The sequence below is a fragment of the Pelodiscus sinensis genome, chromosome 11, assembly GCF_052426305.1.
Source record: "Pelodiscus sinensis isolate ZL-2025 chromosome 11, ASM5242630v1, whole genome shotgun sequence".
NCBI classification, from domain to species: domain Eukaryota; kingdom Metazoa; phylum Chordata; order Testudines; family Trionychidae; genus Pelodiscus; species Pelodiscus sinensis.
In genome coordinates this window covers 22,917,339-22,943,393 of record NC_143062.1, presented here as the reverse complement: position 1 = coordinate 22,943,393, position 26,055 = coordinate 22,917,339, and the positions used below count along the sequence as shown (strand labels likewise).

The 26,055-nt window shown below is 42.0% G+C and overlaps 1 long non-coding RNA gene across 1 annotated transcript in view; it reads right to left on the bottom strand.

Annotated features, from left to right (window-relative positions):
• LOC149523804 (uncharacterized) overlaps positions 1-26,055 on the bottom strand; it is a 46,300-nt gene that overhangs the window by 4,601 nt on the left and 15,644 nt on the right. Inside the window, exon 2 of the long non-coding RNA XR_016350480.1 lies at positions 1,271-1,386. This is a non-coding gene — a long non-coding RNA (uncharacterized LOC149523804). The remainder of the gene's footprint in view (positions 1-1,270; positions 1,387-26,055) is intronic.

Genomic DNA, 26,055 nt, shown 5'->3' with positions numbered 1-26,055 from the left:
AATTGTTTAAAAAAGGCCTCATCCACCTCTTCCACCTGGCTAGGTGGCCTGTAGTAGACTCCTAGCATGATATCACCCTTGTTTTTTACCCCTTTTAGCTTAACCCAGAGACTCTCTACACAGCTATCTCCTACATTCATCTCCACTTCAGTCCAAGTGTGTACATTTTTAATATACAAGGCAACCCCTCCTTCCTTTTTTCCCTGTCTGTCCTTCCTGAGCAAGCCGTACCCTTCCATACCAACATTCCAATCATGCGTCCCATCCCACCAGGTTTCTGTAATACCAATGATATCATAGTTGTATTTATTGGTTAGCAATTCCAGTTCTTCCTGCTTATTACCCATACTTCTCGCATTTGTATATAGGCATCTAAGATACTGATTTGATCTTGCCTCCCTGTTGTGCCCTGACCCTCCTTTCTCCTTGCCATTATAGGCCGTAGTCCCCCCCATTTCCAACCCATCTCTCAGTCCCACACATGCAGAACTTACCTGTGGGCTTTGCTCACCTGCCCCCAACAAACCTAGTTTAAAGCCCTCCTCACAAGGTTAGCCAGTCTGTGTCCAAACAAGGCCTTCCCGCTCCTAGAAAGGTGAACTCCATCTCCGCCAAGCAGTCCTTCCTGGAAGAGCACCCCGTGATCAAGGAAGCCGAATCCCTCCTGGCGACACCATCGTCGCAGCCAGGCATTCACCTCCAGGATGCACCTCTCTCTGCCCGGGCCCCTACCTTTGACAGGAAGGATAGAAGAGAATACCACCTGCGCTCCAAACTCCTTCACCCGTACTCCCAAAGCCCTGTAGTCACACTTGATCCGCTCAGTGTCACACCTGGCAGTATCATTTGTGCCCACGTGGATGAGTAGCATGGGGTAGTAGTCAGAGGGTCGGATAATCCTCGACAATGCCTCCGTAACATCTTGGATACGGGCCCCTGGCAGACAGCATACCTCTCGAGATGAGCTGTCAGGGCGACAGATGGGTGCCTCCGACACCGTGACATCTGAACAATATAAATAGAATTCCCCAGGAGATACTAAATCTACCAATCTGAAATTCCTACATAAGCTTGTGGCAGGCATGTCAAACTTTCTAAGGTGTAAATGTAATCAATTCTTTTATAATCGATGGTTGTGAGGGAGAAATTTTAGGTAGGATAGAACTGATGCTACTTCTGTCAAACCTTCCTTTATTGTCACTGATCCTGGAGCTTCAAGCCACTATTTAGATCTCGTAAAGATGAATGAAATTGCCCTGTGATAGCCTACCTGGAAACATAGGAAGGTGCAATTGACAGGAAGTAACAGAAGGAGTCTTCCCCAGCATTCCCGGGAATACTTCTCTGACTGTGGATTGACACATGGTTTTCTTAGAATTCCATTTCCTGCAAAGAAACAAAGTAAGGTAAACAATTTTTGAACAGCTTTGCAGGTTTTATTTTCTAGACTTGGTTCTCTTATTCCGCAATTCCCTAGGAACCAATCTGAATTTATTACAAAACTTTATTTAGACTTTTAAAGTAATCTGAATGTTAAATAATGTTTATACAATACACAGCAATCTCAGTAATTTAATGACATAATTATGGGAAATAATAAACAAAGTATTAAAATCTAAAGTGACCCATACCTTTAACTCCCATGGTCATTTAGCATAGCCCCTTTCCCTCTAATTATATGGTATGACAGTATATTAAGTGGTAAGGTCATATGAGAACTGCTTCATATGATGTCATTTGCAATTCTCTCTCTCGACACAGCAACATTATTTTGAAATAACTAGCATTATTTTCATAGAATCATAGAATAATAGGACTGGAAGGGACCTCAAGAGGTCATCGAGTCCAGCCCCCCGCCCTCAAGGCAGGACCAAGCTCCTTCTACACCATCCCTGACAGATGTCTATCTAACCTGTTCTTAAATATCTCCAGAGAGGGAGATTCCACCACCTCCCTTGGCAATTTATTCCAATATTTGACCACCCTGACAGTTAGGAATTTTTTCCTAATGTCCAATCTAAACCTCCCCTGCTGCACTTTAAGCCCATTACTCCTTGTCCTGTCCTCAGAAACCAAGAGGAACAAATTTTCTCCTTCCTCCTTGTGACACCCTTTTAGATATTTGAAAACCGCTATCATGTCCCCCCTTAATCTTCTTTTTTCCAAACTAAACAAGCCCAGTTCATGAAACCTGGCTTCATAGGTCATGTTCTCTAAACCTTTAATCATTCTTGTCGCTCTTCCTCTGTACCCTCTCCAATTTCTCCACATCTTTCTTGAAATGTGGCGCCCAGAACTGGACACAGTACTCCAGCTGAGGCCTAACTAGTGCAGAGTAGAGTAGCTATTTTGAAATAGCTTAGTCCACAGCTACACAGCAGGTGGTTATTTTGAAATAATGTCTAGATACTGTCAAGCTGGAGGACTTCTTACTCTCACTCCTGTAACCCTCATTGTACAAGGAGTAAGGGAAGTCAGAGGAAGAGTGCTTTAGTTCAAAATAAGTGTTGTGTAGACACTCCCAATTTTGAAATAAGCTATGCAGTTGACGTAGCTCAATTTGTGTAGCTTATTTCGAGTTAAACCCTGTTGTGGAGATGTAGCCTCTCTCTCTCACACACACACACGCACACACTCTCTCTTTCAGTTCATTTTTTTCTTCTTTCTTTTTCTACTTTTTTTAAATGCTAAGGAAATTAATTGCAAAAAAACATAATAAAACCAAAATTATGTTAGTGCAGCTTTCAGCTTTCAAACTCATCCAGAAAAAGATCAAGAAATACGAAGTGTAAAAATGTTGATAACACTCCAGGAGTAGAGAGGATACAGGACAGGAATCGAAGGAGAGCTGGGACGGGTCTATCTATGAAGGATCCACAAATTCCCACTCCTTTTCAAGCTTTGAGCGAAACACTTAGAAAAGTAAATGGAATTTGAGGTAATCGTCACTTTTTTGTGCATCATCTCTGCCTGCAGAGCCTTCTTTAAAGGGTGATTCCAGAGACTTGGGGGAAGTATTGTCAGCATGTTTTCTTGAGCCATGCTGATATGGAGTCTACAGAGAACCACAAAAAGCTGAGTGTCTGATAGGAAGCAGAGGGTCCCTATGTGTATTAGATAGGGTTTTTGTGTGGATCACACAGGACCTAGATTTGCCCTGGGCCTTTCTAAAAATAACATACATCTGAGACATATTGCGAAGCAGGATACTGAAAGATGTGACAGTGTTCTTGTTAAAGCATAGTTAGCTTTTTTTTTTAACAATTACTTTAATTCAAACTCTACATATGACAGAAAAGAGATCCTGCTGTATGCTGTCACCTGACACTGTCCTATCAGGCCCACTCACCCACAATTTAGAGCCCTGCCTTACAAAATGGAGGATGATCATCCACCACCTTCCCCACAGTCTTACATAACAGTTGCTCAACCCAAATGGCTCAAGAGCTTGGTGATGCTAAATCTAAGAGCCTTTCATTCTAGTTTATCGGCATGCAGCCAGGTGAGTTGCTAGTGAGGGAAAATCATCAACTTATGACAGCTCTTCAGTAGCTTATATTTGAATGATTTGGTGTCTCAGTTAGGGTGACTAAATATTGTCCTATCAAAAATGAAATCTAAGGATAGAATGGGCCAGACGAATGAGCTACCTTCTCATTACCTCCCTTCATAGCTGAGCTGAAATAAAATTGATGAGATCCTCTTAGAACCCATGATGTTCTATTGCTCACGTTAACTTTTTCTACTCATAAATAGACCAGAGTCTGATGATCTACTTCTCACAGGCACTGAATTCATTAAAAGGAAAAAAAGACTAATGATAAAACTATCACTATTATCTTCTCACTGATTTGCGTTTCTTTGAGGTAGATCAGATGAAATTACTCCATTTATCATTATTTTTATTATTATAACTTAATATTTATTTGTATTGTATTAATGCCTAAGATCCCCAGTCACAGAACGGGATGCTATTGTGTTAGGCACTGAACAAAGACTGAACAAAAACATGATTTCTGACCTCAAAAGCTTACAATGCTGACAAGAGACAAGTGGATACAGATGCACAAACAGTACCAGGAAACAATAAGACAATTTCTATTTTTTATTTTGTTTTTCTTTTAATTTTAGACTTAGAGAGATACTCTAACTCATGGTAACAAACATATTTCATAATTTCAAAATAAGAATGGAAAAAGAATACAAAACCACCAGGCATTCGTTAACAGAAATGGATTGTCTTCATGTACCACATCATCCTAACCAACTATGCATGAATTTAACTGTCAGTGGCTAATCTCAGAATTTTATGACTAGGAGAAATATCGGGCATGCTTATGGTAGCTGAAATACAGCAGTTGCCCGTTTGCCTCCAGGGGTTCATGCCAAGAGTCACAAAGCTTAGACATGACAAACATCAATAGACATTTCTGAAGAGTGAGGAAATAGGGAGTCATAAACTAAAGCATGGAAAGAAAAGAAAAAGTCAGTCAGCAGAGAATGCATTGGTAGTGTCAAACCACATAAAAAGCAGGCTTTGTGATGGGCAACACAAAGAAAGAAGTACAGGCTTCAGAATCTGCCAGGATTTTAATTAAGGTTACTAAATAATACACATTTATTACAGTGATTACATCACTTTTTCTATTATCATTCCCTTCATAACACTGCAGTGGAACAAAGAGGCATTTTTGGAAGCATCAATGCTTGAAAGTGATGTGCCAAGTTATGGGACAGTATTGGAGGTAGATTTTACCCCAGATAGTGATAACGTTATGCTGAAGTCAGGTGGAAATGAACACATATGCCACTTAAAAAAAAAACAAAAAAACAAGGCAAAATCGGTCTCTGGAAGGACTAAAGACCCACTGGCATATTTCATAAGATTAGGCATGATGTTGCTATCGTCTTTCAGGCAAAAATTTGCCTCATCTCACTCTTAAGCTATGGGCTGTGCTATTTGCCCTCTTGGCAACCATCCTCCAGCTTAGTGAAGAGTACAGGTTTGCTGTTAATGACATGTATTTAAATGGATGTTTTCAAATATGGAAGATACAGAGCTAACTTCCTTTATGTTGCTTTTGAAAAATCCACAATGCATGTGTAGTTTTTAAAGTGTTTTAAGATTCTCCAAAATGAAAGATGATGCAGAAATATCAGATTTCTAATTGTGAAGTACCGTGTGTCTTATTAGTTAATACACAGAGGAAAGGGGGGGCTGTCTTCCTTTATTATGAGTCAAGAATAAGCCCCTTTTGTACAATTATCTATTGACACAGTGCTCTGAGGAAAAATAGTCATAGTCCTGCTTGGTGGACACACAAGTCAAAAAATGCCAACAATTTTTTTTAAGTGAATGAAGGTGTGTGAATTAGGGACCCTGTTTTTACTCTGGCTCTTTGCGTGTGCACAAAATCAATAACAGTTATGGACTGACTTAACCTTTGTGGAAGCAGGTGGGTGTAGCAGCTACCATCCATTTGGGATAAATGTAAGAAAAAAAGTTTTTTATAGAAGTAGGTGGCTGGAACAATAGGAGCCTCCACCCAAAACACAGGCATATGTCACTGTCCAAATTAAGACATACATTGTCAGAGAAGTTTCACAGGCTTGCGTGTGTGTGTGTGTGTGTGTGTGTGTGAGAGAGAGAGAGAGAGAGTGTGTATGTGTGTGTGTGTGTGTGTGTGTGTGTGTGTGTGAGAGAGAGAGAGAGAGAGAGAGAGAGAGAGAGATAGAGAGAGAGAGATTTGGGACAATCTTTACTTGAAAACTGGGACAAATATTAAATCAGTATCTTTATTTGAATGAATATCTGAAGGGAGAATGAATATTTTCAAAGGGGTTGTTATCACATAGGTTGGATGTAATGTCATAGAATCAAATTCATTTCTGGCATAAATGGATGAAAATCTCATTGAAGTCAACAGGATTTTCACATGTTTATTCCAGAGCTTAATTTACCCCTTGGTGCTTAACACTTTTAAAGATGGGATCACATTTCAAAAGCTGAACTTGGTGCAAATACGTTATCTTAAAATAGTTCAATGTATTAATACAGACAGTCCTTAGACATGTTGGTACCTATTTGGAGCTGGATTCACTGGACTGTGCGGCTCCTTTCCTTTTCTTTCCTTTGAGGCACAGCCCCAAACACATTTTCTTAACAAGGTACAGTGTTTGGAGTGACATTAAGGCACACAAGTTTTGCACAGCTTCTGGGAACAGCATATATGTGCAAACTGTTTGGCTAAGGTTTAGACCAGAGCTGCTTTGCTGGGTTACTGAGATTTTGTGCTGCTTATATGGCTTCTCTTTTTGCTCCTTCATCTAAAGCACAGGTAGGAACTATATTAATATCATATAAAAAAGAGGCTAGTAAGTAATAACTTTAGTCTGCAGCAACTCATTTTTCTGCTAACAAGAATTTAACCTGCCCCAGAAGGTCTAACCCTTCTTATATGCTGAATAACTAGGGCATATGTGCCCATGTATTACATTGTTTTTTTACAGAATCAGTCCAGATAACCACTGTAGATTTCAGATGCATAAACTAAACTTACAGGGGTGAAAAACTCAGCTAGAAATATGGCAGGACTCAAGAATATGATGTGTAAAGATACTTTCTGTGACTTCCTAGATCAGAGACAATGCAGGTATCGTTTCTCTGGGAAACTTAGAAAGAAGAGATGTCTGTGAAAATAGAAAAGCATTGGAGGTAAAAAATAAAACAAAACAAAAAAAAAACAACAATCTTCATTGTTTTTGTTTTGTCTGGAGGAGTTCACCTATCCTTACTGAAAATGTGCAAAATAGCCACATAGTTTAGGTACATTTGCTTTAGAACTATGCTGTTGATAATACGATAGGTAACTCTGCTTTTTTGTTCAGGTAGCAGGAGTGAGACCATATCTAACATATCTGTATTTTTGTGTTGGGTAATTTAAAGTAAACCTCAGTGCAGTTAAGTCTTTGATGTCTTGAATCTAAGACAGGTCAAGAGGAAACTAGAAATCTGGAAACTTAACTGATGTTTGCTGATCTGTTGAAATCTATGTTGACTAAATACAGAAAATGTGAACACTGCAAAGACACGTCTAACTATTTCAAGTTAAGAATCATTCTGGAGAGATTCTGAGATCTACAGCATGCTGTGTGTTCTTAATTTACACCGTTCAGTTTAATCACTTACTCTTTCATCATGTTAATCATAGGATTTTCTGCATTTTTTTAGTCTCTAGGCACTGTTCTGCTGACAGGAGATTTCTGGAATACTGCACACTCCAGTCATATCCTCCTAAGCCAGGGAAAACAAGTGGCAAAGCTATGGGTACATACCATAGGGAATGCCTTATGCCATGAGACCTCTCTCCCATCAGAGGACAATAATGGAGTAGCCCTGTTACTTGAAAACACCTGGACAAAAAAGCTGACATTCTGGCCCACTGTTTTAAAAATTTTTGCTTTTAAACGCATGCTCTGGATTTTCTCCTCTCCCAAGTGTATGAAGTTTGAAAGTAAGATCTTTCATTTGTAAAGACTGTGCCATCATGTAGCTCTCAGTGAGACTTTCCAGATTTGGTTTACACATACCCGAGGTCTTCTATGTAGTCAATTGATGGGTTCCCTAATCTGCAATGCTCTAGGTCCAGCCTGCAACCTTATCTGTGCCACCTGACCATGCCAGATGAAGGGAGAAGAGATGACAGGGAATGAGATGACAACTGTGTCCAGAAAAAACAGGAAGCAGAAACTAGCAGTCTCCATCAGACAGCACAAGAAAGCAGAGATGTGCCTCAAAGGGAGTGGGACAGCATTCACCAGGAGAGAGCAGTAGAAGGCATCTTCCCCCATGAAAAGGCAAAAGGAGTAGTGCCCATGAGGGAACGGAACTAGAAAGTGGTGCATGAAAACCGTTCTACAATTTTCTTCTCCTTATTATGACCTCAACCAAACTCCATTCATACCAAATGTTACCTTGAGGGATGAAGAAACCCCATCATGCCCAAAATTCGCTGTGTGAGTCCTTTGCCTCATTGTATTGTTGTTGCTGAGCTTCTACAGCTCTTTATAAACCAGCCATGCAGTCTGGGGTTTAACTTGGCAGCACTCAAGATTCTTGATATAATCAATTGAACAGTTACCACAATGTCCATTCAGCCACCAGAAAAAAAAATCCCCACGTGCCAAAAACCATGGCTCTATTGCTGAAAAACAAGAAAATCATGGACTCCATGCCACCCCATGCCTGATGAGACAAAAATGCAGCTTTAATGATGACTGTCCATAATTAAACTTTCCAAGATCTGGCTTCTCCGTGAAAAACCCCAGTCCGCTCTTTCCATTGGTTTTGGAATGGCTTTAATCATTTAAAGGTGATAGTCCTTTGATACAGTCCTTTGTTAAATAAAACTTTAAGTATCTCAGGGATTCTGGGAAGAAGCAATTAAATTGATGATGTGATAATTTTTGCTTGTGATTTACACTCAGGGACTGGACTGTTAAAATCCTGCATCTTACAGTGCACAAAAAGAGAACAATAGCATTCTCAATTTGCTCTGTTGTTGCCCTACTTGGAATAGATAGTGGTTTTGTATTTGTTATCTACTTTGTTACTTTGTTATCTAAAAAGAGTTAGATACAGAGAAACTAAACAAAGAAGAAATTGGATTTTTCAATCAGTACTAGAAAAGAAACCCTGAACAGCTGCAAATACTATTTGCAATGAATCATTTTGCAGCATGCAGGTTAGTGTTTTGTAAATTTTCAACATAAAATTCCAACAACGCAAATACTTTGCATATTCATAAATATACTGATTCAGATTCACTCCAGCATGGGCAAAATGTCTCTGTTGGCAGAAGGTCTAATAGGAAATCAAGTTGTAGTGGCATGAAGCAAATACACCCCATTTTATACCAGTGAACTATGTGAACACAGCACTGATTGAAACAGGGCATTCAGGAGCTATACAGATTATCATAACTCCCCATAGCAGACTTCTTATGAGGTGGGACGGAGTGAAAAGATGGAATCACCTCCCAGGATAGTTGCCTTAGTTGGTAGAGGGAGGCGTTGTTCATATTCCTTTTGCAAGATTTTAGAAACCTACACTCACCCTAAAAGGGTTAATAGAGGCCATTTTGGGCCAACTAACCTGTTAGGCAGAAGGCTGAGAGGAAAGACTTTATTAGAAGAAGCTAGTTTCCCAACCAGCCACTGGGAAGTGGCACTAGTGAAGCAGTGAATAGGAAAACTATTTGAGCCCGTTTAGGAAAAAAGACTCTTCACGTCAACCTTCCCCACCCCACCCTGAGTCACACAGAGACTGCAGCAACTCCTGGACAGAGAGCATGGCTGCAGATAAACCATTCATGGGCAGCATTGAGCTAATCTCCAAAACCACCTGGAGACAACACTATCCAGCTATGCATACAGCACCCCATCACAGGCTAATACATGTATCATATGCCTCTCTGGGAATGTCTACATTTCATCAGTGGAGTGACTGAGTCATGTGTAGACATACCTGACTTAGCTTTGATATTGTGTGTCTGAATAACACTAATACTGAAGCTATGGGAGCTTAAGTAGGACCAGAAGCTAACTGCTCACGTACAGACTTAGGGTTCTGGATGGGCTTGAATGTATGTGCGCGCGCGCACACACACACACACACACACACACAATGGACTTTAAAAAGCATTCTCTCTGGCTCTACTGCAGATGTCCATAGCATATTCTGCATTGGTTCTATGTCCAGTATGGCCACTGATAACAGTGGTATGTCTACACGACAGCATTAATCTGAGTTAACTTAATTCGAAATAGTTAATTCAAATTAAGCTAATTTGAATTAACGCATCTACACACAAAAACTATTTAGAAATAGCATTTTGCTATTTCGAAATAGCGTGTCCACACTGAATGGACCCTAAACCAAAGTTAAGACTGGCCAGAATCAGTGCTGGCAGGTCATCAGGTTAAGACTTAGTGTGTGGGGCTGCTGCCTGAGGCTAACTGAGCTCCATGCTTAAAGGGACCCTACCCCCCACCCCAAATAGACAGTTCTCAGGGTTCCCCGCTTGCTTGTCTACCTCAATGAGGGACAGCAAAGCAGTCCTGTCTTGGAGTGCCCTGAGTGCCTGAACTTGGGATACCACAGCACTCGGCCACATGGAGCCAGAGCTGCCCCTGGGCATACGAGTGCATCTTGTGTGGTCATTGCCATCAGCCCGGCTGCACTTGCTGCAGGCTGCCATCCGGGGGGTCCATTGGGGGGCTGTCAGGATCCAGGAGGCCCCGCCAGAGAGCGCCCACCCCGAGGAACCCTCAGAGCCATCTCGGTCCTCCCCCCTGGGGGATCATGCCCCATTCCTCCCTCACATCCTTCCACTTACCCCTCCCTAGCCCCCCCTTCCTGATGTCAAACAAAAGACACGTATGTTCAAAAATAGAAACTAGGTTTATTGAACAAAACTAGGGGGGGGATGAACCTCTGGGGAGACCAGGAAAAGGAGGTGGGAGAGGGGAAGAGAGAGGGGAGGGAGAAACCTGGGAGGAGGGAGCTGGAAGGGGGAAGAAGGGGGAGGGGAAGCTCAGGGCTCAGGGTTCGGGGTCTTGCCGGACCAACTTAATTGTCATGCAAACCTGCTCCTGGATTTGCATGTGACCTTTAGTGGCAAGGCTGGCAGCTATCCGGCCATAGATGGCCACATTCCTCCATCTAGTGCGGAGATCATGGACGTTCCGGGCCTCCCCCCCAAACCTGAATAAGGTCCATGATCTCCACCCAGGACCAGGAAGGCGCACACCTTCTCCAGCCCCTGTCAGACTCCTGGGAGCTGGCAGACTGCTCCTGGGGAGCGATGGAGGGCTGGCTGGCCCAGTGACCACTGCTGGCTCTGGGCTGGCAGGCTTGGAGCTGACACAGGCACTGTGGCCAGGGTCTACCCCTTCAATGGCTCCGGGGCTGGGGAAGAGGAGAGTAAGTTTTCCTGGTTGTGCCCAGAGTGGCCACCCGGGCTCCCTGGGAAGGGCTGGAGACTCCTTATTTCGAATTAACTGTCTACACAGCACTTAATTCAAAATAGCTATTTCGAAGTTGGTGTTATTCCTCGTAGAATGAGGTTTACCAAATTCGAATTAAGTGCTCCGCTATTTTGAAATAGCAGTTTGCATGTATAGACACTATTAAAGTTAATTCGACATAACAGCTGTTATTTCGAATTAACTTTTCAGTGTAGACATATGGGAGTTTTACCTATAGAGTAAGTATAAAATTTGCACTTGAGGGGCCTACTTGCTCTCATTGTTTTTCATAGGAACAGGATAAGGGCCTGACATCTGCACTGCCGATCAAAGGCAAGAATTTTTCAAGCAATTAGCTTAAAATCCTATTTTGCATGCATGATCCTTTATGGATTTCCAGAGTACTCAATGGAATGACATACTTATTCACTTAGGTATGGTGTAGAGAGATCACTAGCTAGATTGGTATAAGAATCAGTAACAATGAAAGTTGAGAGGAAATGCATATTTTCAGTTTAAGAAATTCTCAGTCCAAAAACTTTTTTTTTTTTCTTCCCGCTTACAAGAGGTAAGAGCTCTGTGATCCCAGGGCAAACAGATGGGACCACACTACTGAATTCATGAGAAAGTTCTATAGGACAATATGAAAGGGGGTCAAGAGGAGTCATTTTTCTATGTTTTTGAAGGGACCTTGGGTGGGTGTCTGAGGAATGAACAGAGTCGGAGAACATGTAAGACAATCTTTTTCTTTCATTCCACGTGATTCACATACATTTTCTGTTCTGTTCACAAGAATTGAAAAAGAGGAAAGGAATAAAAATAGGTCTTTAGTTACTTGTCACTTGGAAATTTTCAACTACAGGCAGTCCCCGACTTACGCGGATCCGACTTATGTCGGATCCGCAGTTACGAACAGGGCTGCCCCAGAGTACACGGACTGCAGGACCTCGCGGTCCTGCCGCCCGTGTACTCTAGGGCTTTCTCTGCGTCTCCCTGGTCTGCAGACCAGGAAGACGCAGAGCAAAGCCGCGGAGGGGCTTGGGCAGCCCAGGGGCGCCTGGGCTGCCTGAGCCTCCCCGCCCGCGGCTTTGCAAAGCCACGGGGAAGCCAGCAGCAGAGCAGTCCAGGCGCGCCTGGGCTGCCTCGCTGCCCCAACCCCCCGTGGCTTTGCAAAGCCGCGGGGGGGCTCGGGCAGCGAGGCAGCCCAGGCGCGCCAGGACTGCTCCGCTGCCGGCTTCCCCGTGGCTTTGCAAAGCTGCGGGGGGGCTTGGGCAGCGGGGCACCCCAGGCGCACCTGGGCTGCTCCGCTGCTGGCTTCCCCGAGGCTTTGCAAACCGTGGGGGAAGCTGGCAGCAGGACAGCCCAGACGCCCCGCGGCTGTCCCGCTGCCAGTGTCCTCAGAGGCTTTGCTCCCCGTCTCCCTGGTTTGCTGGGAGCAAAGCCGCGGAGGACCCAGGCGGCGGGACCACGGTGCATCTCGGTCCGCCGCCCGCGTCTTCCTGGTCTGCTGGGGTGGGGGGGGCGCAGCTAGTACGCCCTGCCCCCCAGCAGACTAGGCTTTTCTCCAGACGCCTGTGGCAGAGCAGCTGGGGTGCTGCCGGTTGGTCCCGCTGCGCCGCTCTGGTCCTGATTCAGCCGCTGCTGGTCACTTTCAGCAGCGGCTGAATCAGGACGCCTGGGGCAGAGCAGATGGGGTGCTGCTGGGTTGGTCCAGTAGTGCCGAGGAGCGGCGCTACTGGAGCAACCCAACAGCACCCCAGCTGCTCTGCCCCAGGCGTCCTGATTTAGCCGCTGCTGAAACTGACCAGCGCTGACTACAGGAAGCCCGAGGCAGAGTTGCTCTTCCTGGAATCAGCTGCTGATCAGTTTCAGCAGCAGCTGACTTGGGGACGCTTGGGGTTCTTAAGTTGATCCTGTATGTTAGTCAGAACTGGCAGTCAGTTTCAGCAGCAGCTGAATCTGGACGCCAGTTCCGACTTACATACAGATTCAACATAAGAACAAACCTACAGTCCCTATCTTGTACGTAACCCGGGGTCTGCCTGTACTTTAATCAAGCTCTAGAGCATGGCAAAAGTTGTTAAGCTTTCCTTTTTAGAACAAAAACGGGCTTAATTTTCAAGGCAGTTTTCCCCTGGTTCTTAGTATAGCTCTAAAATAAAACAATATTATTAAATACCTAAGTGATATTGGGCCTGATCCAAAACTCACTGAAATGAGAGGAAAGATTCTCATTATCTTTAGTGGACTTTGCATCAGGCTAATAATTCTAAATTTAGGATCAGTTACAATTTTTCCTTTCTTTCCATTAATGTATACCATTAGCTTTGTTTTGGAAATAAAAGGCATGGGGAAGCAGTGTTGGGCTCCCCAACAGATGTATTTCTGTGTAATCCAGAAGAACTAACATTTGACCTCATTTTAAACAAGCCCGGATATTGTTATGATGGAAGCGGAGGAGAAATTGAAATAGAATAGATGATAGGGAAAGTGGCAGATGAAAACAAGAGGATATAGGCTAAAACAAAATGTAGGTTTAAAAAGAAAAAATGGAAGGAAGAAAAAGACGTAAGAGCAAGATTCTGATTTCATTTATACTGGTGTATCTGCATTGAATCAATGGAATTTTTCTAAAATTACAGCCTTGACCCAATGGAGACTAAGGGCATGACTACACTACATGGAAGATCGATGCTGCCATGGTCAATCTTCCGGGGTTCAATTTTATTTAGCAGGTGTAATATAGACCCACTAGATCAAACTCAAAAAAATGTCCCATCAGTGTCAGTACTCTTGCTCCTCAATGGCTACATCTAGACTGGCATGATTTTCCGCAAACGCTTTTAACGGAAAAGTTTTCCATTAAAAGCATTTGTGGAAAAGAGCATCTAGATTGGCATGGACGCTTTTCCACAAAAGCACTTTTTGCAGAAAAGCATCAATGCCAATCTAGACGCGGTTTTGCGCAAGAAAGTCCCGATCGCCATTTTCGCGATCGGGGCTTTTTTGCGCAAAACAATACCACATTGTCTACACTGGCCCTCTTGCGCAAAATCATTTGCGCAAGAGGGCTTTTGCCCGAACGGGAGCAGCATAGTATTTCCGCAAGAACACTGACAATCTTACATGAGATTGTCGGTGTTCTTGCGGAAATTCAAGCGGCGAGTGTAGACAGCTGCTTTTGTGGAAAAACTTGCCAGTCTAGATGCAGCCATGAGTAAGGGAAGCTGACAGGAGCATTTCCCACTACGTAGTTAGCACAGAAATTTGATGTAAGCTACATCGACTCCAGCTATATAATTTACATAGCTGGAGGTGCATATTTCACTTTATTCTTCCTATGTAGCGTAGACCAGGTATCAGTGTATGGTGAGCTCAGGTGTAAACCTGCTCCACACAAACGTATTCCACATTAGGTGACCAGTTAAATGGGAAAGAAGGCTTTGGTATGTCAAGAAGTTTTTTATCTGCAGCGTGGTATGACAATATGTTCTGATGACAATGGCATGACAACACTTCCTTGACATTGAAAGAAGAAGAGACTTTAGATGTGCTCAAAATGGGCTTAAAGGATTCACTAAAAATCCCACACTATTAATTAAACAGAAAAATAAGAGTCTAGAAAAAAGTAATATATGGAAGAAATTGCATTAGGGCATCTGGTGAAATAATAAACCATTGCAGCACAGATTATGAGTGTTTTAATATGTCAAAAGAACTCCAATATGGAATGGAGTTAGTACAAGTTGTGACATTTGTTCATTTGTTCAAACCTGAATGGTATTTGCAATGAGTTTTTTTTTTTAGCACAGACATTTTCCTACGATATTGGTGCATGAAAATAAAAAAAAGGGGGAAATCAGACAGCAATATAAAATTGATATAAAATAGGAGTTATGAAGTATTGAAAAATGATAACAGAAGCAAAAGAAAAAGGAGGAAAGCCATGACTTACATAATTAAAGACATTAAGAAAGTGTTTTGTTATATTTTGCTTACAAATATCAGGACCAAATGGATTTCTAACAATGGGATAGCTCTATTACTAGACAGATATGGCAAAACTCTTAGGAATGATACAGAAAAGGCAGATATGCTAAAATAAATACTGGTGTTCTGTATCTGGAAGGAAGTAGGAAGATGCAGAAATATCATAGGTGGGCTTGAATAAAGATATTAACTGGTTAGCACAGTTCAAAGACAATTTTCCCTGCCTTGATATTCAGCTTTCCACATCAAATGCTGTGTACAGGATACATCCAGCCTGAATTAATAAGCTTCATTAACACTCGTCCTACAAGTAACTGGTAGGTAACTTTTGATGTTATATATACCCTGGATTCTATAATTTCTACCCTAATTCATCTGATGAAGTAGGTTTTGCCCACAGAACCTCATTATCTAATATATTTAATACTCTGTAAGGTGTCATAGGACTCCAATCAACTAGTGACTGAGGAGGATGTTAAACAGCATCTACTAGGGCTAACCACTTTTATATCAGTGGACCTCAATAATTTGTACCCAGAAATCCTAAAAAAGCCATCCAAGGAGTAATCTGGCCTCCTGATGTTATTTTAAATACATGTTGGAATACTGGGGCAACCCTAAATGGGTAACTGTAAAGTTCTATGATCTGCGTATTGTACAGAATATATCAGATGAACTAATGGTCACTTTCTCCACCACTCCTTTGCATCTCATAGCCATAATCATTGCACAGCTTGTCTTATGCTGCAGTAAGGTATATATGACATTTGTGGTTCCCAAAAACTCAAAACAAAACTCATCCCATTATGGTCACCTTTTGCCTGGTTCAGAATAGCAGATTTTCACACTGTTCCTGCCTGAACTCCAAACATTTCCAAAGCCACTGCAAGCCATATTTCCATGTAGGTTGCTACTCAACATCCTTCAGGCTTGCTTCTCATCTGTTGTGAGACCAGTAAAATGTATTGGGATTTAGCCTCATACAAAGTTTTACCCAGAGTGAACCCAGACCCAAGCGAAGTCAATGGCAAAACTTCTATTATTTGCAATAGGGTCAGAATTTCAACCCAGAGTTGAAAAAAAACTAACCAACCCCAAAACCAGACACATTTTACAGTTTGTCTGGGGAGACTGCGGTTTACTAGACACAGGCAAAGTTTTGATGCAGCTCAGAATTTCCTCAGAGCCCGGAGGGTGTTCAGTCTGCAGTTTAAGACTGGCTTAGCTCTATTACAGATTTAATTTGGGGGAAGATTTGATGCAAAATATTTTCATTGTTTCCTTAAAATGTTTACAACATAAGGTCTGAATCATAATGCATTGTGTCTCATCCTGCACAACTCATTCTTCTGCAGACCAATGGATTTTGTGTAGATGGATCACAGCACAGATGCTCTCATCTCTTTACTCATTTAGGATTGTTTGATGTTTGCCCGTTCTGTTTCTTTGATAATGGTTTGCAAACTTTTAGATCTTGTCTATGTGGCTCCTTTATTTGCGGGTTCAGGGAGAGGTAAGGCGCCATAATCCTTTGATCAACATGCTGCTGCTTTACCAGAAAAAATAAATCGAGCTGTCAACACAATGATATGGAAAGGGGGGTTGTAAGAATGAGGCTAACTGGTTACAAGAAACAAGATAGGGGAATCTCTTTTCTTCAGAAAATAAATGTGTTGGTACAAATGATTGTGCTTCATATAATGTACTGTGGGTAAAAGCTTGTATCAAGCTAATTCACAACGATATATTTTGCTGGTCTCTCTACAGATCAGAAGCAAGACTGAAGGATTTTGAATTATATGACTAGCAACTTGCATGGAAATTTTTTAAAAATGATATGGCTACTGTCATTATAAATGTGATAGGCAGTGCTAGTAGCAACCCTACATCTTTGAACATTCATTTCAATATATAGTCTCTGGGGTTTTGTTATGTATGTGATTAGATACAAAGAATTATCCTAGATGTGTGAGGATTATGAAGAGAAACAAAGGGGATTTATACTTGTGGACTTCTCTATCACAATAGGGCAGGATTTTACACAAAATTGTGTGCCTCTGTGTGATATATATTTAGGAGGAAAGAAGTTATCTACTTCATTGTTCTGAATGGCAACAGACCACTTGATCTAGATATACTTCCTTCAGTTCTGCTAACTATAGACTCCCTGAAACAAATATTAAATACTAGCAGAAATACCCAGCATCACCCAGGGAAAATATAGTAAAAGGTGTGATGAATGAACTACGCCAATTACATTAACATAGCATATTTATTGGAAATACTTTTTTCTGATATATTACTTTAAGAAATTAACATAGCTAGTGATGTGCTTACAAAATGACAAATCCCATTGGGTCTCTTTTCTCAATCTCCACAAATCAGGAAGGCCCATCTTCCCTTAAAGACTCTGTGCAAACCAATGCCTGCAGCCTCCTTGCCAGAAACCCTGAGAAATGGAGGGGATGTCTGCTGGGCTCTGGAGCAGCAGCAAATCACTACTCCCCAAGTAGCCACTTTCCGAGTGCCTTCAGTGCATGCTCCATGGGGCTACCTGAATGGACTTCCTACCCGCAGCTGGACCTGTTGCATTGATCAGAGAAAGTGAAAGACTTTCAGACCAGGTGCAATTAGTGATATTTAGATGATCAGAACATGCAGCACCTGAACGTACCTGTTCTAATGAGAATAGGCTGTTCTGAGTGTACCATGTTGTCCTCAGGCTCCATGGTGCTCAAAACCTTGTCCCCCTACCCATAATAACATAAGAATGGCCATACTGGGTCAGACCAAAGGTCCATCCAGCCCAGTACCCTGTCTGCCAACAGTGGCCAATGCCAGGTGCCCCAGAGGGAGTGAATCAAACAGGTAATGATCAAGCGATCTCTCTCCTGTCATCCACCTCCACCTCTGAGGCTAGGGACACCATTCCTTACCCATACTGGCTAATAGCCATTTATGGACTTAACCTTCATGAATTTATCTAGTTCTCTTTTAAACCCTGTTATAGTCCTAGCCTTCACAACCTCCGCAGGCAAGGAGTTCCACAGATTAACTATGCGCTGTGTGAAGAAGAACTTCCTTTTATTTGTTTTAAACCTGCAGCCCATTAGTTTCATTTGGTAGCCCCTAATTCTTATATTACGGGAACAAGTAAATAACTTTTCCTTATTCACTTTCTCCACACCACTCATGATTTTATACACGTCTATCATATCCCCCCTTAATCTCCTCTTTTCCAAGCTGAAAAGTCCCAGTTTCTTTAATCTCTCCTCATATGGGATTTGTTCCAAACCCCTAATCATTTTAGTTGCCCTTCTCTGAACCTTTTTTAATGCCAGTATATCTTTTTTGAGATGAGGAGATCACATCTGTACACAGTATTCAAGATGTGGGCGTATCATGGATTTATATAAGGGCAATAAGATATTATCCATCTTATTCTCTATCCCTTTTTTAATGATTCCTAACATCCTGTTTGCTTTTTTGACTGCTGCTGCACACTGCGCGGACGTCTTCAGAGAACTATCCACGATGATTCCAAGATCTCTTTCCTGATCAGTTGTAGCTAAATTAGCCCCCATCATATTATATGTATAGTTGGGGTTATTTTTTCCAATGTGCATTACTTTACATTTACCACATTACATTTCATTTGCCATTTTGTTGCCCAGTCACTTAGTTTGGTGAGATCTTTGTGAAGTTCTTCACAGTCTGCTTTGATCTTAACTACCTTGAGCAGTTTAGTATCATCTGCAAACTTTGCCACCTCACTGTTTGCCCCTTTCTCCACATCATTTATGAATAAGTTGAATAGGTTTGGTCCTAGGACTGACCCTTGGGGAACACCACTAGTTATCCCTCTCCATTCTGAAAATTTACCATTTATTCCTACCCTTTGTTTCCTGACTTTTAACCAGTTCTCAGTCCATGAAAGGATCTTCCCTCTTATCCCATGACAACTTAATTTACATAAAAGCCTTTGGACCTTGCCAAAGGTTTTCTGGAAATCTAAGTACACTATATCTACTGGATCCCCCTTGTCCACATGTTTGTTGACCCTTTCAAAGACCTCTAATAGATTAGTAAGACATGATTTCCCTTTACAGAAACCATGTTGACTTTTGCCCAACAAATTATGTTATTCTATGTGTCTGACAATTGTATGCTTTACTATTGTTTCAACTAATTTGCCTAGTACTGACATTAGACTTACCAGTCTGTAATTGCTGGGATTGCTTCTAGAGCCCTTTTTAAATATTGGTGTTGCATTAGCTATCTTCCAGTCATTGGGTACAGAACCTGATTTAAAGGATAGGTTAAATCCTTTTCCCACCTCCTTTTTGTACTGTGAGTTGAATCCTGCAAAGTACATAATGAGCGTGGCACTTGCTGATAACGCACACAGCCCTGCCAGGAGAACGCACGCAGCCCAAAGGAGGGCAAGCGGTAGGATGGCTCATTTGGGTGTGAGGGGAGGGAAGAACTTTAATTTCCAGAAGGGGTTCAGTCAGAGCCCGGCTGCATGAAGATGTTGAGAGGCTGTGATAGTTGGAGGGTTCTCCTAGCCACAATGAGCAAGGCTAGTTCCCAGCCAGCATCTGCCACATTTGGGTCTGTCTTGGAGACCTGCTGGTGCCCTAATATAGGGGAGGTTGCTGATTCTCTGCCCCAGTTTATGTGACATGCTTAACAGAAGAGTCCAGCAAATGCCTATGATCAGGCACTACTAAAAGCTAATTATCAGTGGGCCCAATTGGGGTTCTCGGGGAACCGATTTCGAGATTAACCAATCCAGTGATTTAAGTTAGGAAATCAGGAGTATCTGTGGAAACCGTGTTTCTATGATCAGGTGCTACTAAAAGCTAATTATCAGTGGGACCAATTGGGGCTCTGGGGGAACTGGGGTAACCAATGCTGAGATATAACCAATCCAGTTAAGTTAGGAAATCAGTAGTATCCAAGCAAAATTTGGTGTTTCTAGCTCTTACTGTTTCGGAGATACTAAAAGTGGATTAGTGGTCCAATTGAGAGTCTGGGTGAACAGATTTTGAGATATAACCAATCCAGTTATTTAAGTTAGGAAATCAGTAGTATCCATGCAAAATTTGGTGTTTCTAGCTCTTACCGTTTTGGAGATCTTTCAGAATTATCAGTGGGCCCAATTGGGGCTCTGGGAACTGGGGGAATGATTTTAAGACATAGGCAATCCAGTTATTTAAGTCAGGAAAACAGTAGTATCCATGCAAAATTTGGTGTTTCTAGCTCTTACAGTTTCGGAGATCTTTCGGGACAAACAAACAGACAGACAGACAGACAAACTTTCAGAAATATTTATAAGAAGATACATAAAGGCAAATTAGAGAAGTGCTATACAGAGACATATAGCCACACAGATTATTGATTATCTATGTATAGAATTTGGATGGCAAGAAATGTGTGATTATTATATATTGCTTGATTCAATCCTGCCTAGCTGACATGGAATAAGGTATAAAACCCTTGTGCATGTACAATAATTGAGTTTATGTAAATGGTCCTATACTGTTTTTGTAAATGCTTTACGATCTTACACTCAGAGGACTTTTCCACAGACTCATGAGAGCAGCAACATAGGGCCTAAAGTTTGGATGCTGTGAATGCAGATACCAGAGAAAGTTGAAGAATGATTGTTCTCGGTTGTTCAGAAGTGGTGTAAGGTCTGTGCAAACAATAATTTGAAAGTTTCAGAGGGGTTAGCCAAGTTATTCTGTAAGAGGATAAACTTAAAAAACAACAATTAGTCTGATAACACTTTAAAGACTAACAAAATATGTAGATGGTATCATGAGCTTTTGTGGGTACAGCCCACTTCTTCAGATGACCAGAGTGTCAATTTGAAAGTAATTGGAATAATTGCTGTAACCACAAAAATTAAAAAGCAAAAGCTTCATTTTGCTTTCATGAACCTGTACCAGTATTGGCATCATCCATCATTTTTCTGTGAAAACAGTAACAAGTGCCTACAGAAATTCAGCAATGCGTGCAACACTAGAGCACAATGAGCAGAGTTGTGGGAAACAACTATCAAATCTGATTGTTACAGAAAAAACAACTTCTAGTATTGCCTGAATAATATGACTGATCTGAATTGTATGCAGACTCATTTGCCTCTTTTCAATGTTGGGGACTGCTGTAATTAACAGAGTTTCTCTCTCTCACACACACACCCTTTTTGTCCCAGACCTTTCAGGCTATATCTATACAAAGTGCTTCTCATGTGATTCCTCTGCTTTTGCACACGTACGCACATTAGCACTCATCAAATTCTTATATGTCTACACAGCAGGGTGATGTTAAGGACTCCCAGTACAGAGCCTAAAGTGGCTTGTACTTGCCCTGATGCTACATTCTTGATTTTAAGCCCAACTCTTCCTCAGGGCATGAGAAGACAGGATTCTTCATCAGGAAGAGAAATTGTTATAATGTCACATAGCAGCAGCAGCGCATATACAGTATCACATGTGCACAGTGCAGAGGTCAAAGTAAGTGAGTGTGCCCTGCTGCACAGCTCTGACATGAGCTGCCTGAGCTGTGGCACAAGCCAGCAGACAGCTATTTAAAGAGCTGGCAGGGTCCCAGGTTGCAATAGGACTGTACCTATAAGACATTTTAAGTTACTTTCATATTCATGACAGGGCACAATGTTAGGGCATGGTCCTGCCTTCCTTTTTCACATGAATACAAATATTGCAGCATTCATCCTTTTATGACTACCCACAATGCACTCAGAAGCAATTTACAACACCTCAGTAAAAGCCACCTTGCCTACTAATTAACAGAGGGGGTTTTGTTTTGTTTTTCTGACTGATGAATAAAATGTTGTTAGTTTTTCCACCATCCAGATAAACAGTGTGTGAGTAGAATTTGAACAGGAGTTTATCAATTTCCATGGCAATTTTCCCAGATTGCTCTATTTCCCACCCATTGTGCTGAGAGATAAAGTGTGATTCTCTGGGCTGTACACTACAATCAGAAAAATTCATCTGGAGTGTCCCAAATCCAGTCCTCTTGCATAATAATGAGCAGCACTTTGAGCTGGGTCAACACAAAAGCCACAATCTCCAATGTTTTCTAAGTGGGTAGTTTAGATCATTCAATCATCTTCAGAATTTCACATTGCATAGTAAGGGTCTTGTGCATTTTGAAGCATTCTAAAGTGTATCACATTTTTAAGGGAAAGAACCATCAGGACATGCTTATGACAATTAGTGCCTTTGTGCTGCACGATGCTTGTGCTTTTATCATCAAAGGCACATTTCTAATTATGGAGATTGAAGAGTTATTTTGATTCAAACTCCAGATTCTGATCCTGTCTACTACACTATACTCCTGACATATTATTTGGGGAGAATATTTGGACTGGACATTAGATAGAAACTCAGCCAAATACACTGCCTCTGGGTCCAGCTGACTGAGCAGAATGTGGATATTCCCTATTGGAGGAGCTGAATAATGTGAACATAAATATAATATGTGTTTAATTTAGATCTGAAAATGTGAAGGAACATTTCATTCACATAACTGAAGATGATACTATAAAGACTTTACATTGCAGAATGTAACAAAAATATTTGCTGGCTGAACCTAGAATGGGATAATAGATATAAATGATAAATGGTCAGCAAAACCACGTAATATCTGCCAGTGAATTCTATTGGCCTAACTAGACACTCATACGCTTCAGAGGGGTAGCCAAGTTAGTCTGCAACTGAAAAAAACAACAAATAGTCTAATAGTACTAGATACTCATACTAATTCATATCCATATCAGAATTCATTCACTCTAATGATTTAGCACAGTATCATATTAACTCAATTGTGTATCAATTTAATTTAATAGTATAGAAGGATTAGTGTATGCACTGTAGCCTATGCAGTGTATTATTCCTATATCAATTTAGCATTTTAGAATCCTGAACAAGTTCTGCCTGGAATAAATTTTCCATGTTACTGTAACTGTCCACTTGTCTAATACAGAACAGTTCAATAATATGCTACTATTATTAATATTTGCAGCCTGTTAGCTGTGAAGGGACCAAATCAGGGCAGCATACCCATTGTACCTTCAAAAACCAGCACTCTTTGGTCTGGCAACATCTGCCATCCAGCAGGACCATGGATGCTCCTGGACCAGAGAGCCTGGTAGCCTAAGGGCAGGTGGGCCAGTGGGGCTGGGAGAACAGGGTTAGCAGCCCACCTGGGGGCAGCATGAGATTGGGGCCAGAGCCTTGTAGCAGCCTGTAGCAGCCCATGGCAATGTGGGGTCGGGCCAGGCCAGGCTGGGCTGAAGTCTCCTGGCAACACAGATTTGTGCAGGGCTAGAGTCCTGTGGCAGTCCCTGTAAGCTTGGGGCTGAGGCCAGAGCCCCGTGGTAGCATGGAATCAGAGTCCCCCGGCAGCTTCTTGTAGCAGAGGACCAGGGCTGGAGTCTCTTCTGCCCAGGGAGCTGGCAGCAGCTGAACAAGCAGCCCAGCCAGGTTTGGGATGGGGGAGGGCCAGGCAGGGAGCCTGCTGGGGCAGCCTGCCAGCAGCAGGCAGTGTGCTTGGGGGATGGTGGCAGGAGACCTCCCCTGGGCTGGCAGATTCTCTTGTTCAGGACCAGTCAGGTTCGGATGGTGCCGGACAAGAGAGATCTGACCTATAGGTGCTACCCAGAGGCAGAGGGAGACATGGTGCCTGCCCCAAAGCACTTACAATCCAATATGAAATATAATCTAACAAACATTATAATGGAGGAGAAGGACAATGAAGATCGGACCATACAGTTACATAACTCAACCCCTCCTTTATATAAACAAAATCACACCAACTCTTGCAGCATTCTATCAGCTTATTCAGTTACTTAGTTCTTCTATATTGACGGGTTGCGACATTGCTGAAGTCAGATGGAGTTTTGCTATTGTGTTTTGTGGAAGCAAATATCAGAGACTAAAAGCTAAATGAGTGGCCAGACCTTCAGATATGGCCAAGGAGTTCAGGAAGACAGTGCAAAACTGCTTTCTGTGCCCTGCCCATATCTCTTGGCACAGCTCCTCTAAATTATGCCAGCTGCATTAAGCCACAAAGCCAGTAGCTTCTTAGGGATTTCCAGATGATCCTCGTTTCTCTGATCTCAATAACTCTGCTGGGGTATGTATGGAGCAAGAGATATAGTAGTCCAGCTAGTGACTACACCATCTAAAATTTTCCCAGGCCAAAAGAATACTCAAATAGCCAGATAAGCCTTCTTTAGCGCAACTTTTTGCTCCTGGGACAGCTGAGTCAAGGAGCTGGTAATAGAAGTTAATTGGAAAAAAAGGATGGGCAATCCTACTTTGTCCGTAGATCACAAAGCAATTTCAAAGAAGGGTAGAGTTGCTATCCCCATTTTACAGTTGAGCAAATTGAGGCATGGAACGGTACAGTGTCCATTCAACTTAAATATTTCCTCTTTAAGCATACCAAATCTAAAGCAACATTTAATAAGAGTCAAAATGATGTGATTCAGAATGATAAGTGCAAATGAATGGTTTTTACTATATCAAAATGATGTTTTTTATTTTTATTTTTTCACCACTAAAATAAATTCACTGATAAATATTTCTGCCAAAAATTTCAATTTCCACCAAGCTGCCATTTTTTTTAATGGAAATTAATTCTGTGAAAACAATTCTGACTGCAGCTCTTATTTTCTTTTTAACACTGTCTTGATTATTTTGGTGTGTTGCAGCTGTATGGGCCCTGGTCAGTGCCTGATGAAGATAACAGAAAGGATTCCAACAGACCTCAGTGGCAAGTGAATCTGTCCCAGTGTGTGATAAGTTTACGTTTCTATACAAGGGCCGTGGGCAAAAAGGGGGGCATCCCACAGCATCACTGGTATCAGGTGAATGCACTGTATGTGGTTTTAACTGTTTAATATAAGTGCAATCTGAGAAAGGTGCACCAAGTAAGGGTATGTCTACACTACCCCGCTAGTTCGAACTAGCGGGGTAATGTATGCATACCGACCGTGCAAATGAAGCCCGGGATTTGAATTTCCCAGGCTTCATTTGCATAAGCCGGCCGGTGCCATTTTTAAATGCCGGCTTGTTCGAACCCCGTGCCGCGTGTAGCAAGCCATTCCGAACTATCTGTACTCCTCTGAAAAATCCCAGTTTTATTAACCTCTCCTCATATGCAGCCATTCAAAACCCCTGAACATTTTTGTTGCTCTTTTCTCAACTTTTTCGAATGCCAAGGTATCTTTTTTGAGATGAGGCAACCACATTTGCATGCAGTATTCAAGATGTGAGCGTACCATAGATTTATACTGAGGCAATAAGATATTCTCTGTCTCATTCTCCAGACCCTTTGAAATTATTCCTAACATTCTGTTTGCATTTTTGACTGCTGCTGCACATTGAGAGGATGTTTTCAGAGAACTATTCCTAATGTCCCAGTCCTCATCATTTTATCCATATAGTTGGGATTAGGTTTTCCAATACGTATTACTTTGCATTTATCAACATTAAAGATGTTGTGATTGGTCCTGTTTTGGGCAGAGTGTGAACTCGATGACCTCCTTAGATCTCTTCCAGCCATATGATTCTATGATTCTAAAGATGCTGTAAACAAAGTTATATGATATGCACAAACATATGGGTTTGCACTACTGTTCCCTCTAAACTGCATGGCAGCACAGCTTCACAGTTGATTAATCAGACCTGCCCATTCAGAGGCTCAGGGCTCCCTGCAAGGAGCTGACTGACTGGGTGGGGCTGATTAATCACCTGTGAAGCTGTGGGGTGCTTAAAGGGAACACTGGTTTGCATTCATTACAAATAGAATTCTATACAAATGTGTTCCAGTAGTACAAATATATTGGCAATTTCCCCCCTGTTATCCCTGTTATCTCACATGAGCCACTCTGCCAATCATAACTCTTCAAGGAATGACACAAATCAGACATCAGGAAGAGTAACACATATATACCCCTGGGGGAACACTTTGGCATCCCTGGACATTCAGTAAAGG